Consider the following 16957-nt stretch of genomic DNA (forward strand, 5'->3'; position numbering starts at 1 on the left):
ACTGGTGAAACTTTTTCAGTCTGTCATGCTCATAATGAATCATCAAAGCACGAGGTCCATTTTTAGTTAAATATGCACAGTTCAAACACCTTAAACACCTCATAAAATCCAGATTGAAGAGTGTCTCTGCAGGATTAAAATCAGAAATGATGGTTTGTCTTTAAACTCATCTTCTGCTGTCACACAACATCAATCACTGAATCAAACCTGTAATAAAAATAAACCCTTCAGTCTTATGTTGATTTATACAGTTTGTCATTTCTGACATGGGAGTCTGAGTCTGGCTTTAACTCCTTTCTTGGAAACTGCTCCATATTCTACATGTCACATCATAGCTGGTTGTAGCAGCACTATAGCAGACAGACAGACAGGTCACCGAGGGACAGACAGACAGGCAGCAGTCTGTCTCTTTGTAATCTCTGTGTCTGACAGACAGCGGGAGTCTGTGATACTTGGCTGTGACAGCTCAGCCTGACCATCCCGCCAGTCAGTAGCCTTTCAACGCACCAGAGCCGGCTCATCTGACAAGCCTGTCTCACCCAGTAATGCTGCAGGGCGACAGGAGGTGAACACACCCTGCTGTTTGAACCAGCTGATAGGTGGGACCGCGTGGACGCAGGGGACAGAGGCCCAGGAGGGCAGACAAGGGCGGGACGGGCGTTACTGATCCTGCTCTCCTGAACTCTCAGAGCAGCTTCTCCTTCAGCCCCAAAGGACGACAGAAAGACTCCTTCTCTGAGCAGAAAACTTGTGTTTAAACAGAGACAGCCGTCAGAAAGTGAAGCCAAGGGCCTGTAGCTTGCTAAAAACTCAAGATAAATTCACGTTTAAGGATTATTTTGGCAGATAATCTCAATGAAAGAAGAAATTTAGATTATCGCACTCAAAATGCGGCACTCCTATATACTTGGAGACTAATAATTTGGTTGTTTTACAGATTTTTTTTTTTGCAGTGTGTCATACCCCATATATGTCTGTTAAGTTGAAAGAGAGCAGCCGTGAACTTAGTTCGGTTCGTCTTGGCATGGCACGCATTTTGCTGCATTTCCACTGACTGATCCTGGGACAGATCCCCAAACAACTGAGACGAGCCGTCCCACTTTTTGGGACCCTTCTGTGTGGGTGCCAAACTAAACTGATCTGATCTGATCTGATCTGATCACGGAAGGTGGAGCAACAAAATTGCAGTCCGTTGATTAGCCGAAAGAGTTGTCACTTGCCTTGCGACAGCTGCCGTATTTCTCCTCGGTGTTCTTTTAAACAAAACTAAATTGCGCTTAAGTAACAAAGAGCCACATGGAAATCACAGAGAAGAAGAATCGCTGGATGTCTCCCATATTTGCTCATTGTTTACTGTATGCCGTTTTTCTTCTTTGTTAGATTTATTAGCAGGGTACCCTGTGTCGTGCTGCTATGGCATCACACTGTTATTCAACTGATATGGCTGATGACATCTGGCTTACACGCTGCCTATCACAAGGGGGCACAGTTGGCTGTGGAGACACAAAGAGGACCAGTCTTTACCAAGCCAAACCCGCACTAAACTGTACTAATCTAAACCAGACTGCTTAGTGAAGCCAATAGCTTTAGAGCTCCCCCTGGTGACTGGCTGCAGTATCACCTTGAAGCTGTCTGCAAAGAAGCTAAATGTCTTCCTAACTCAAAGGAAGCTAGGCTGAGTTTAGCATTTCTAATGTAACACCAGTCAATGACAAGTTTTATAACTCTGTTTTAGAAACAAAGATAGACCTCAAACACTTTAAAGAAAAAAAAAAAAGATCCAATTTAAGGGTCAAAAGTTGAACTCATAAATGAAGCACAGTCAGACTTCCATTTAATCAGAGATGAAAACAAAGCTGTTTCTACCTCTGTTTCCATTAGTCTGTTAAAAAGACTGATTATCAGGATCACACAGCCCCCCTTTGTTTCCTGATATTGCCTCATGTCTCATTTCCTACATCAGCTGTTTTTCTTTTAACGTCTCAGTTTTGTCTTGAAGTCACAAACCTTAGCTCTTTGTTCTCTACTCTGCCGGCAGAGCATCCCTCCACAAAGTGGCTTTCGGACATTTTCTGTTGTTTTAGAGAGATCAAAGTGAAGAGGAGGCACCTTCGTACACAGAAACCATCAGTGTGGAAGAGATTGTTTGGGCTTTGTCGAAGGCGGGACTAAATTGCCCCCTGTCTCCGCCGCTCGACCTGCCCAGCTGGTTCAACAGATGCTCACGGCACAGGTCAGCGCTGCAGACCTCTGACGCCTCATTGGTTGTTGACACAACAAAACAGTGTTTCAGGAAGGCCAGAGTTTGTTTGTGTGTCAGAGCTCTGTGTGTTGCAGCAGGGAGAAAGCATTACTCATATTTGGCAGAACAGCGTACCCCCTGGTCTAGAAGCTTCCCTCCATCTCTCCTGTAAGAGTGAATATAGCGTGATGGAGCTGCAGTTTAACAGACTGGCACGAGTCCCAGCACTTTCCGCGACAAATCAATATTTAAAAGATTGGCCACAGCATCGGTGTTAAAGTAATGGGTCAACAGCCACCGCAGGTGCACACTCTGAGTGTCGGCCCAAAAAGCGGTTTCACCCCTCGGCCTCTGAAAATGCAGACACACAGAACTGATTCATACTTCCTACATTTCCAGAAGCATCCAGAGGGGGAATAAAAGTTCATACATTCTCAACTGAGAAGAAGAGGTATGGATTTCTTGGTGAAAAGAACAATCTGCAGTGTGTAAAACGTAAAAGTAAATCTTTGACAGACATTTCTATCAGCTGCTTCTCTGCAAAGCAGCTGAACCTCATCTTATCTCTGTGTTACCACATCTTGTACAAGTGTGGGAAGTGTTTTCTTTCACCAAACAATCTCCTTTTGCTTCCTCTGCTTTCTTTTAACTTGCATGTTTATTAATGTTCTGAATCTTATAAAATAACTCCTGCAGGATGCTGAGGAATACGCTATCTGACACTGACCCTGCAGCAGTGTCTTAAAAAATTAATCTTACAGAAATATTTCATCTCTAAGAACATGTTCCAGAATCAATATAACTTAAAGCCTGTTTCATAACCAGCTATAAAGTCCTCACAGCAGCTTTAAATAATGAACAGCAGCTCTAAATCAGCTCCGTTCATGACGTTGTTTTAGCTGATTAACTTTTATCTATGACCTGACAAATGCTTCATGTCGGTCACACATATCACACGAGACAAGCTCTCTCTGTGGTCTAGTCTCCTCCTGTTTGTGCAGCTTTTAAACACTTTTTATCATGTCATATGTGTTGTTTTCATGCAATCACAGAAAAGCAATGGAGGTGTATTTTTTGTGTTGCTTTCTGATTCATTCAGGCTGGAGTTGGTGCAAATAAACTAAATCTCTGTGCTGAGCTGATAAAAACTCTTATTTATTAATTTACTGCCCAGAAATAATCATCATGCCAACATTAAAGAAGTAATCACTCATATAAATTAATTACTTTGTGCTCATTACCCAGCTGTCTGAATACTCACCCAGCGCTGTTAAATACTTGATTCTGATTGGTCAAGGCCCCTTAATTAACAGCTGTAACTAATTCTCAGTCACAAAAGAGACCCCGGGTACAACCTGATCTTACATGTTGATTGCTTTGGTAAACATGAAGGACATTTATAAAAGAGACCTATTATTATGATTTTATTGAGCAAAACAGACGCTGGTTCAACCTCCATCCACTGAACCTGATGGCCAAATTCCACCAGATCTGTCTCTGGTCCATCTCCGCTCTGTCACAGTACAAGATCTGATAGGACACATTATAAGTCAGCTCACACCAGCTTCACTCCTTTGTATTCTAGCTGTGTCCCAGATCCAGCAGGTCAGGGTCCTCTGAATGCAAGACATTAAAAGACATCTATCATTTTGCCAAATGCCAGAGCAACAATCCATCACTTTGCACAGAGCATATTCAGTGGGACAGGAAGTTAGGAACCAAAACAACATTAAAATAACCCGCTGACTTTCAAAATACAATACAGCATGTCAACACCAGATAGAATTCAACTCTACTACAAACAAACTGACATAATAAGCAGAGTCTGGCAAGAAGTCAGCGGGATTGAGGTTTGTAAAGGCCGATAAAGACAACATGAATGAGTAGAGGCTCAACATGGGGGTAGAAAAAGCAGGAACTCCAAATCACAACAGAACAGAGAGGGAACACACACAGATCTGCTGACCATTTTTAACAGTTGTTAAAGGACAATCCCACCCATCAGCTTCAAACAGCTCTTTCAAAGCCATGCCCACCTTCGAGCTTGATTATGTTTATGTCTTTTACTGAAAGTCCATTTCACTGCCAGGCTGCTATACTCTTTTTTTAATGATGATTCAGTGTCGGAAAAGTTTCTCATCAGCATTCTCTTGCTCTGTGAGCAGGTAGTCAAGGGAAATCACCACTTGCTCTAGACAGACAAGATCTGCTTCACATTTTGGTCTTGTCTAAGCTTTCTGGATTCCACTTCATGTGAACACTCACCTACGAAACATTATCCCTTGTATGGAAAGTTTGATAAGAAGTTATTCTGAAAATGTAAGGCTGGATGTATGTGTAAGTAGGCCAACCTAACATTAAACAACTTTTAGATTTTAACAAAGTTTAAAATCCTGGGAGACCACACAAGAGGACAGCTTAGACTAGTTTTTAATATTACAATCTTTGGATCATACACGAAAAACAACTCCCAAACACCACTACACCACACATCTAATGTTTAGGGCAAATGTTCCTCAGACATGAGATCTCCTAAAAGTTTGCACAATCAAATGTGACTTCATAAGATAAACAAAAAGGAAGATCACCGTGGTCAGTTAGCCTTTCTAGCATATGTGTTCTGTCACCTTGTGAACTGTAACTTCAAGTTGGAGACACCTCTCAGACTGCTCCTCTTATTGGTCATTAGGGGTGGGAGAAAAAAAATGATGTATCAAAGTATCTGGGTTTTTTTGTTTCACAATTTTAAATTGTAATTTTTTTTTTTTCTCCAAATTTCAATCCCCCATTTTAGTCTTTCTTTATAAGCTGGGTTGTAAAAATGTTGAGGTGTCAGATCCCTTTGAACAAATCTAAAAAGTGACTCATATGTGATGCACATTTTTGGGGAAAATATGACTCCTGATAAAGTCTTTAGACATCATTATCATAGAATTTAATAGAATAAAAAAATACTTAATTTATCACCAAGGAGAAATCCAGGTGGAGTCACAGCAGCAATCAAGAAAACAAAAGTAAGAAAGTTTATAGAAAGTGCATAAAGTTCCATAAGAAAAGAGATGATGACAGCTTGTCCATCATTGTCCAGTCAGCCAGCCTCCACCTCCACAGGGTCCAGGACTGAGCTTCTTCAGCAGTCTGTTCAGTCTCTGTCTCCTGGATCCTGTACACTCACAGCAGGTGACGCTCTTCCAATGTGGTGTTCATGCCTAGTGTTAGCTCTGTTAGCTATGTCTGTGAATAGCATGATGCTACTCTGCCTTCTGGTATTCCCTCTGTTGCCGGGTTGGCACGGCTAGCTTGTCCATCTTATTGGAGATAGAGCTTACGTTCCCGATAACGATGGATGGAAGGACAGGTCGATGTTGTCACTTCTTAGCTCATACCTTACAACCAGCAAGTCATCCACACCTCCTTCTCCTCACCTTGTGGGGAAACATCAGGCTTTGCACCATTTAGCATTGACATGCTAAAGGCTGCTAACAGCTGATTTCACATGTAAACGATGCAGCCATGGTAACATGTAGGATCTCCACACAAACACATGAGCAAAATTAGTAAAAATATCACTGAAGACAAAACCAGTTTGGTGTCCACGACCAACAAGTGAACCGTACAAAGTAATGACCCACTCCAACTGCAAAAATGATGAAAAAGAGATGAAAAAGCTTACAAGAAAAGACAACAAAGAGAGAGCTACTGTAGCAGCATCATCATCACTGAACTCTTTCACTTGCTCTGGTGTAAAAAAATATCCAACTAAAAATGACCGAAACCTGAAATATTGACAATTCTGAATCTAAATTGAATCAGCACCCCCAAATTTGCCAAAGAATCTAACTGGGAGATTGTCACATACCTATTGGTCATTGTGGGTATTCTGTCAGAGGCAGTCCAGCTAGGATATGTAAACAAACAGGCCCAAATCCTACCTTAAATCATGTTGTATGTGGCCATCCTGAAGTAGCAAAGCTTTGTCCCTCCTTTGACTATGCATGAACCCTCCTCTTTATGTACCTGTGACCAGATGACCTTTACAATTTGGTGATTAACTTTTAAAGATGTTAAAAGAAAAGTGAAGTTTGTCAAACAAGATTAGGAGCAAGTTAACTGCAAGCTCAGTCACTCCGCACAGATTAAATGCAACGCAGCACACAGCCATATTTCTGCTGACAGCATCCCTGTGCTAGTCACAATTACTACGACCGCTGTAGGGACAAAACATTTTGTTATTTCAGCTTTATAACAATTAGTCTTCTCTGCACACCACAATTCTACCATCTGGCAGACGTCTGGGGAGGATGGACACCCCTCATTCACCATGACCAAAGCTTTTAAGATCAACTTCCTAAATTTAGAAAAGGGGTCTGAAGCTTCCACTGTGAGGAATTTCCCTCTAGGATGAAACGGCTGCCCTCTTTACACAGTATGTTCTCATATTTAGAGTACAAATGCAGAGAGTGAGTAATGGAAACAGATCTCATATGAACTTAATGAAACAATAAAGCACTCAACATCAATCCATCTATTCAAATCTCATTTATGACATGGATTTAATAGCTTTTCTGCACACACACACTTACACACACTGCAATTGATAAAATAAAAGCCTTGCTGCTGCTGAGTATTCAATGCACTCTCTTCAAACAAGAAAGAACTGTTTCGCTGTTTTTTCTCTCTTTTTTTTCAAATGATTTCAAACTGAAGCGAACGCCTCCTCTGACTGCCTTCAAAGTCAGCTCTGATTACGCTCAAAAGATGAGAGTAAAGAAGAAGATTTCTACAAGGTTTCAGAGCAAAAGATACAAGAGCATTTATCTTTCAGCCGACTGATGCAAGTCGAACATACGTGTGCAGGAGCATGACCTTCATTTTGGCAGGTGCAGCCTCATTTTCATATTAAGGATGTTGCTGCCCTCACAGGGCCGGTCGTACATTTACATACAGATAAGACACGATGCAAACAAGGACACAATACAGGACTCTATGAATGTGCTTAAAGTGAATGCTGTTTGTGTGTTTGATGATGATCATAGCAAAAATAAAGGAAGTCTCTGAAGTGCAGCCAGTGGTTAACTGCTTTAAGCTTGTATGTGTAGTGGCCAGCAGAAGGAGATGTGGTGCACAATAAAAAAAAAGCTACTGTTTGACTTGCTTATCATCAGGGTTGAGATTTTTAAATCAGTTAACAGTCTAAATATTTATTTTTATGTATATTTTCTATGTGTGTGCTATACGGGAATTGCCACTTATGATGGCGAAAGCAATAACAGTGCTGATTTGCAAAAAACTGCAGTTCCTTAAATGTGTCCACATGAGGCTGGATGCAAAAATCAAAGAGATGAACTCGCTATTAACCCCTTAACTGGCAGCAGCCCACCCACGGGGTGTTTTAACTTTGATATGAACACAGAGCCTTATAGAGTCTGCGAGGTGTTTCAATTCACAATTCAACATTGTCAACATGTAGTCTTTTAATTGAGACCTCTTTGATCAACTGGTGCAATCCTTGGTCTCTCTAGAGTAATAATATCCCTGAACCTGATATGGTGTGAATGAACACCCATGTACAAGTTGTGATTTCATACCACCATCCTTTCAAGTGCAGCTACATTAAAAAATGGAAAAAAAAAATCCAGGCCAAGGACAAAAAAAGGTTCAATTCCTGTGTGTTCTTCAATATCTACACAACAGTTATAGTCCACTAAGTTTGACAGTTGAGGTAAAAGTTCAGTGTTACTTTTACATAGGGACTAAGCTTTTGTACGTACACTAGAGAGTTCAATCAATCAATCTTTATTTATATAGCGCCAAATCATAACAAATGTTATTTCAAGACACTTTACAAAAACATTTACAGGTCTAGACCCATAAATGTTAATACAATTTTATTAGCAGAAACCCAACATCAAGACAAGATAAGGAGTCTTATCTTATCTTAATCCACCATGAGTACAGGACTTTGCAGGACTTTTTTCAAGAACAGTGTCTACTTTAATTTGGGTATGCCTTTTACAGGTTTAGGCTAAGGGGTTAACTCAGTGTTTGCAAATGATGCCTGCCAGATGTTTCCGTGTGGTCTATTGTGACATCTGTGTAAAATAAATCATTGTCAGTCACCGGCTGGTACATCCAAGCATGGAGGAAAATGTTGACCTGGCTGAAGGATTTGTCAGTAGCCGCGCCAATGAGACCCAGAACCAACGTAACAGTAACTTCTTTGACCTCTGCCATGCCTACTGATAATTCCCCTCAAATTCAACTTAGGCAAACACCGAGCAGCCTGAGTTCTCTGGTGGACGTATCCTGTAGTCCAGGGGTCACCAACCTTTTTGAGACCAAGGGCTACCTCACGGCAAATGAGTGGCACAAAGGGCTACTTGTCTGATAAAAACTTTCTGAACAAAATTGCATCACATTTTAAGAACATTTATCATTGTAGGAGTGGTAATACGATGTAAAGAGAGTGCTCACAAGTCAATGTTAATTATTCCACAGATGACTATCAGAACAATGATTGAAGGAAGTAGCTCCATTGTGACCAGTACTTTTTTTGAGCATGCCTCGTAGGCACCTTGAGTGGTTCTTGAGAGCACCACGTTGGTGACCCCTGCTATAGTCAGACACATAGTGCAGGATTAGGATTAGGAATGTTGAGTAACAGCAAGTATAACTTCAGTTTTAGATCACATTTTGAAGCGCCCCTCTTCACAGCAGAAACAGTCATATTTCAGTGTGGTACAGAAATACTTTTAGTTTCCTAACTTCTTATTTGTTAAAACAGTAAGTAGCATCTTCTATTTTGGGAATTTCTTTTTGAAAAACAGTGTAGAAGTCTGGCCTTTATTGTAGCTGTTTGCCTTCCAACCAGACTGTGGTCTCAGTCCACCTCTTATAACAGCCAGACGTTGGGTAGAGTCAACTTTTGTGATGATGGGTAATCTTTGGTCTTTATAGCCTCTCAGCAGAACCCTCAAGTTGACGTCACTGATACTGAGTTTTATACTTTGCTGACAATAAATGCACCCCTACCCTGCTGACCTGTCATCTAGAACAGAAAAGAACATGTACAATCTACTTTATCTTTTATCTTTTCATTTCAGCTTCATTGCAAACATGACAAAGCATCTCCTTCATTAATCAACATGTATTCCAAATCCAGAAGGAAACAGAGGAGAAAAACTGCAGAAATTTCCCACATCAAATGATTATCTTTCTGATATTCTGGGAAAAACTGTTTTATTGCAGAAGATGCAATTGCAGAGCCAATGATTCAATCATCTGTGTACATTCTGACCCAGATGATTTGCTGTTATTCAATTGATTTACAGAAATCTACAGTTCAAGGTTCATACAGCCCTCAGGGATGATGGAGTGCGACTATAAAAGCAGCTCATGAAAAATAACCAGCTCCCTGGGAGACTTACGTACACTGAAGCCCTTTTAGAAGAGGCCTGTCCTGTTTCACAGTCTCTAATGAAATAAGAGAGATTAAAGGGGCTTTTATGTACTTCTTACCCCCATGACGACACAGGAATAACAGACATTCCCTAAGAGGTCGTCGGTGGCAGTAGTCTCAAAGAGGAATCAATAGTTATCATGTCTGGATGGCTGGTTGGGAGGATTTCTTTCTGTAAATACCTCAGATGAGACAGTGAATCAAAGTTACAGCTGAAGGAGACAGCAGTGGTTTCACACCAAAACCATCTGTTACGGATTCGAGGAACACTAAAGGAACAATGAAGGATTGTGGGATGTGCCGAGGGGTGATAGATCGGTGTGTTACCAGCCTCAAGACGACGATGATTTGATGTCAGAATTGATTGGTGGGGTTTCAACATTTTCCCCTCATAGGACTTTAAACGATTGTCCGACCTGACTCTTCCTGAAGAAATATAAGACAGCAACAGGAACGGGGACTGTGACGGGGACAAAGACACTGCTCCTTAAGTGAAAGCAAAGTGGAAATGTCTCAAACCTGAATTTGTTTTGTTGGTCAGCAGGGGGGAAACTCTGCTAGAGGCAAAAAGAACTTTCCTCTTTTTATTATAGAACTATTACCAGTGTTTCAGTCTCAGTCAGTCATTCAAGCATTGCACACTTGGACAACAAAAAGAAAAGTTCTACATCAAATTGACACTACTGCCTATGTCATAGGTCTGTGTAGCCCTTGGTCAACACAGAAGTCTGACGTGCACCTCCTTCAAAATGCAACTACATAATGAAACAATGTTGACTGCACACCTTGTGAGGCCTGGTTTATACTTCTGCACTGAATCAACGATGTAGCCTACAATGTAGGCCAGTGAAGGCCCCACACCTACACAGAGGTCTACATATGACACTGAATAAAGCAGACTGAAAGCCATGTGATGGTTTTCTTGAGCGTATCATTCTTCTAGTATTTACAACATCTGTGGAAAAGCCGCATGTCGACCATGGCCCGTTGTCATGGTACAATGGCCACAGCACAATGGCGACGGCTCAACAGCCACGGCAAAGTGACCACCAGACACTGGTCATGTCTGGCCATCAGACACTTCATCAGGTCAACTCTCTTTTATATAATTACTTCCGCCAATGAGGTTATGTTTTTGGGAGAGTTTGTCTGTGAACAACATAACTCAAAAAGTAACAAACAGATCTTGATGCAATTCTTAGGAAATGTTCAAAACGGTTAGAGTTGATCAAATTTTGGAGGTGATCTGGATCACCATCTGGATCCAGGATTGTTTATCATTGTGAGATAGGGCCGTTTTCACCATATGTGTATATAACTCCATGATAAATGGTCAGATTGCTTTGCAAAACAATACAAGACAAGGTCACCATAATTTCTGACAGATATAAAAGTACGATCCAGATCCTGGCAATATTCTGGATACTAAGATCCGGAATATGAAATATATACTGGGTCTTCATAATTTTCAACACTGTCAGGTAACAAATTATTGTACAAACCTGCAACTAACACCAAATTGTAGCAGACAGTCTGCTGAAAGGGAGTATAACATTAAAGTAGGACTAAAGTGTTGCACGAGAATCACAATATGCTTGGTGGAGGTCTGCGCTCTGACTGCTTTTCTAGTTATTACTGTGCAACTAATGGCATCATGTATCATATGTGATTTAATATAGTATGAATAAAGTTGCAGCAAAAAAAGCCAACAGAGGGATCAGAACACATCAATTTGACTATCAAAGAGGCCACACTGACCTTGAGTGCTTCCCACAAGTGTCATTAACACACCAGTATGTACAACTCATGACCCCACTGGACACAACGGCCAATGCTGAAAACTCATAGGTAAAGTTTAAAGGCATCCCAGCCCATCAGCAGTCGTTCACCAGCTGCATTCAGAGCTAGAGATGTTCACCTGTTTGAGTCTAGACCGTTTCCTCCTCCTACAGCAACTATTCCAATCACATGCATGGTTACCCTTCTTCACTGATAGCCAGCAAACCTGATAGGTGATGTGTGAACCCCAGAAAGACTAGCAACCACTTTGTGGAGGTCAATGGGAATCCAAATGAGGAATAAAGAAAGGTATAGCACTTCAAAGCTAGCGATTAAACCGAGAACCTTCGACATCTAGTGACTTATTTGCAGGAGCAGAAGTCTTTCATCTTGAGCGCAAAAGCTTAGCAAGGCTGCATACTGCAGAACATCTCAGTGCACTGATTGAGGTCTATGCTCAACACTCTTGCTCACTCAAAAACGTAATATATTTGAAACACAATATATATGAAACATAATATATTTGAAAATGTCTTGGTTCACACTCTTTCTATTTTACATTCTGCACATTCTCACAGTTCGTATAAAGGCAGAATTGGTTAACTAATTTGCAAAACTTTGACATAATTGGACTTATCAGCAATATCAGAAGTCCACTTTCTTAAACACATCATCTAAGAGTGGCTGCATACCACAGGACATCCCAGGCTGCTCAATGACTCGTGTGCACTCATGCATCCTTAAGACCCTAAGCTGCACAAAGTGCCTGCATCAGCCTCACTCATTCTGACCAATAATAACCCCACTGAAATATTACAGATACTTTGGGACATGAATATTTATCACATTAGCGCTGGGCAAGATAACATACAAAGATAGATCATGGGGCCATGTCTAGTCATTTGCTAAATAGTCCTTTATATACATCCTTGGCCACAGCAAACGGCCAAATCCTTGCACTCCATCTTTTAGGAGACCTTTTCATTCCAGTTCAGTCCAGGAAAAGTTTGCTCTGCAGGTAATGGTCTGGAACATTCACTACAGGCAAAAGGGTACGGGTTCATGTTTCTGCTGTGTAGACAGAGCGAAGTTGTTCTATTGTTCCTTTCAGAGGAATATGTTTTCTACTGTTGCATTTAAATCCTCCTCTTCCTCCTCCTGTATGTGCTCCCTCTTCCGAACCAGACAAAGTATTCTGAGATGTGTGAGAGCCCACCTAACAATGACAACCCCCTGTTGTGCGCTACATGTGTGGAAGGCAATTTAGGAAAACATCATTGTCCTGAAATTACCCAGAAAATGTCAGTTCATGTGTGAAAGGGGATTTGCACAGCATGATGCCATTTTTGTAAATTACAGCGCTATTTAAAGGATAAAGATGATGAAGCAGGGTTAGGATTTGGGATGAGGCTTTCTGTGATTGACAGGATGCTACAGCAGAGGCCTGTCAGTCAGAGACAGGACATGTGTGTGCGTGTAATGTCGCTAAAATTATGACTTAATATTCTTATAAAGCAAGTCTGTTTAGGATGCAGTTTGTGAGAAGAAAGATGTCTTATTGTTGGAAAGCAAATCAGACTTTCATTCTTCAGCGCTGAGCATTCCCCAACATCTCCCTCACTGTTTCAAGAAAGCACATTTTTCACACTCCTGCTGTGACGGAGCTGTGCCTGTGAACTGGACATAAAAAGAAAGGTTACAACAGATGCCAAACTGGAAACTGTCAGCAGCAGGTTGTTAGTGAGGAGAAGAAGAGAGGTTTTGGAGCTGCTGTTACATAAGCAGCAGAGTCTGTGAAAAGCTGCATGTTGAGCTGTAGACCCCTGTGATTTCCTCCTCCTTTAAAGCAGCTGGGGAGCTGAATGCTCACATTGTAAACCCTATAGCTCCCTTCAAGACGTACAATCCTCCACAGCTCCAATCATAAACAGAAACATTTTCAGTCCTGTTTCCACCGTGCAGAGCTTTTCTCAAACTTCTCTGTTTGTCTAATATCAGCCTGCTATCTAAGCTGTTCTAAACTAACATATTCTTTGCTGACATTCAAACTAATGAGCTTAAAAGTCGGAGCAATATTGCAGCAGTGATTCTTCAGAGATTACCCAGAATGCCTCACAGTAACACAGTTTAAACAGCTTCAGCATCCTGATAGTTTCCTCTGCAGTGTCCAAATGAAGCTGCAGGAAAACTCCTCATTCATATTCCAGCAGCTGGTGTAGTCATTAATTATGAATAATGAAGTCCTTTTAGATATCTCATATTAACAGCTCAGGCAGTTGTGAAGCCCTGAAACAACAGGAGCGTGAACAGACAGAGGCAAGCAGTTAGAGGACTCTGTATGCTTCAGGTTTTAACTCATGAAACTGCAGAAAGAGGGTGTGGAGGTACAGTATCATACGTCTGCCATAATAACACAACAGTGAGCTAATCTACCATCAAACGCTGCTCCCAAGTTTGATCCCTAAGAAGATGGATGCTTTTTTTGAAACTTAACTTGAAAGTTTGTGCATTACAACTATTGGTAAAAAAATTTCATAACCTGACATGAAAATGAGAACGCACAGCAGTGTAGTGACCACAGAGGATGTCGAACACAGCACTATACCAGAAGAGACGGATGCCAGACAAGGAAATGGAAAAACAACTCCTTGGTTTTTAAGTTTATCAATCAAAGGTGAAAGAGTTTTATGTATGTAATCTGGTTATGTTGTCCAAGAAAAAAATCTGTATTAGTTTTTATATAAATGTGTATTTTTTTTATTGAAAATGCAGTTTTAAAACTCGGTAAACAACATTTACCAACTAAAACACTGTGTACCAGTATCTGATATAGGTGTAGTCTTTGGCCATATCGTATGGTATACTGCTCCCCCTGTGTTTTCCAACCCTAGTTACAACAGCAAGGTATCCAAGTGATTTTAAGATATAACCATTTTTCCTTCTTTTTACTGTTGATTATGTTAAAATACATGAATAAAGGCATCCTTAGCGTGACTTTACAGGAAGAAACATGGCCCCTGCAGGACTTCTGGAAAACCTGAGCCAACTTGTTTCCAAAAGAGATGTTATGTGTTTGAAATATAAACTGATGAGCCAAACTGGAAAATTATTGTGAGCTCAATGCATTTCAAATACACAATGGATCAAAAAAGTTGCTGTATACCGACATGTATAAACGAGTACAGGTGCAAATTAACTGTATGCAGAGGCTACTCCAACTCAGGAAGCACAATTTATTTTGGAGTCAGTCAAAAGATTCTTCAAATGGTGAACCAAAGAATCTGATAGAAAATGTTGTCACTGCCAGCTTAGTCGGATGGTACAGACACTTTAAAAAGAAACTAACAAGAGTCTTGAATACAGCCTGTAAGAGTTTATAAAACTCATTGTTCCAAAAGCAATTACATAACTGGACTCTTTAACTCAATTTTAAATAAAACTTAAATTCTCAGATTCAATTTACTGAGTTTGAATGTAGACACACACCGATTGGTGTCAATTTCTGTAATTTTGGGGGGTCATGATTGGCCCATCCTTACATATGAAACTGATCTTGTATACCTCCAAGAAGGTCTGACAGCCAGCCATTGTCGTTTTTTGCTCTGAGACCTAAAACTCAGGACACTGTATTTGCTCAAGTTAAAACATAAAGATTGTATTGTTTCACAGGTACTGTTCACTGATTTTCATTAAAATAAGATTTGTATATGCTGTCAGTTATAAAAAATAAAATCAGTATCGGCCCAAACCGATATCTGCAGGTCAGGCTTTTTAAACATGATTGTGATTAGTGATGGGTCAATAAATTGTGATCGGCGCACCCCGATTTGAATGCTGTCTCATCTGTAACTGGGGCCTTTCTCATGTTTTTATTTTATAAAACCAAAGAACATTTTTCAGATGTGGAACAAATGTGATTTTTTTAAAGTCCAGCCTATTCTATTCTATTCTATTGTATTCTATTCTATTCTATAGCTTCAGTTCCTGCTAAACTCTTCCATTTATCTGTTAACATTACCAAACAATCTTGTGACCCTGCTAGGGTTGAGAATTGCTCCATGTTTATATGTAAATACACATCATGCACACATTTGCCCCCTTATGTCAATAGAAATTAAATTCATATTTATTGTTCTAGTGAAACTACTAGATACACTGGTTTAATTATCCCCATAAAAAGCTAAATGGATAAATCTAAGTCTGACTTTATTGATGTTACTGTGAGAAAGTTCTGCGTAACAACAGCAGGATTCACAAGAAATACAAAGTAGCTGTGCATTTATTGTTTCTGTAAAACTCTGTGGAGAATCTGAGCCAATTTGCCTCAAAAATAAGCATCGCCTCTAGGCATTTTACCAGAAGAGTAGAGAAATGATCAACAGATATCCTCTTTTAATGTTAATGTGGATAAATTGTGTGTTTATCCAAGATAAAAATGTGTCTCGAGAGAGTCACATCAAGGAACAGAAAGATGTACTTTACTTTAATGATCCCTGATTTCAGATGTTACAAGCAGGAAACAGAGTATGTTTAAGACATGGATCAGATGTTCTCTTCTTGTTGTGTAATAAAGATTAATTTTGTGTTTAAAGTTCCTGCAAAACTTTTGGCTGACCCGAGCGGACCTGTTTCCGTAGAAGCTTTTTCAAGTGATGGATGTGACAGATTATTAATCTCATGCTGGGAAGTCATTACGTAACAGCAGCAGGTTATCCAGGCATTTCAAAGATTTACACGAGGTACAGAGTAAATTAACATCCTCAGCTATTTTAAAACACACACACTGTGTTTATTGTTCCTGTGAAAAGTCTGGGTGAGTCAGTGGAGTCCTACATCTTTCCATCCATCAGCTGATCCACCACAGCCCATTGAAGTGGCTTCTTACTGCACTGCACAAAGGACAACTGGCAGCTTGTTTTCTTAATACTGATCAATTAGGAACTATCTATGATACCGATGAGTCCTGAGACTTTCACATGTCATTACATGTTTTTGTGTGATTCAGTTGTGCAAAAATGACTAGAATGCACACTCAGAACACAGAGATTGCTTTCTTATTCGATTAAATCCTTATTTTTCCACATTCTTCCAAGAAATACAATTGTGCTCTGGATTAGTTTGCATGCAAGGCGCTGAAGTGCTGTGAAATCAGCAGGCGATTCAGTGTTCCTTTGCGCTTATGCCAAACACTGAGACATCCAGGAGTTCTCAGAGCTGAGGGGCGGATTAAAAAATGCATAACATCAGGAGGCTGAGGAGGAGAGCAGCAGCAGCAGAGGAAGAGGCGTACTGTGGAGTCAGGAGGAGGAATACGGCACTTTACAAGTTCAAGACGTCAGGACAGGTGTTTGGAAAGGATGCAGCAACACATACACACACACAGAGCATGAACACACACTTACACACATATGGAGTCAGGGAGGGGGTGTCCCTGGAGAAATGCAAGACAGGGAAACCCAAAATATCCAACAGGAAGC

At 40.5% G+C, this 16957-nt stretch overlaps 1 protein-coding gene across 4 annotated transcripts in view; it reads right to left on the reverse strand.

The window, feature by feature from the left end:
- Positions 1-16957, reverse strand: part of slc35f3b (solute carrier family 35 member F3b) — a 99229-nt gene that overhangs the window by 31911 nt on the left and 50361 nt on the right. The gene's annotated exons all lie outside the window — the stretch shown is intronic.

The sequence above is a fragment of the Halichoeres trimaculatus genome, unplaced genomic scaffold (genome assembly GCF_033239565.1).
Source record: "Halichoeres trimaculatus isolate MK-OKI-2021-1 unplaced genomic scaffold, fHalTri1.1 fHalTri1_scaffold_8, whole genome shotgun sequence".
In the NCBI taxonomy this organism is placed as follows: Eukaryota; Metazoa; Chordata; class Actinopteri; order Labriformes; family Labridae; genus Halichoeres; species Halichoeres trimaculatus.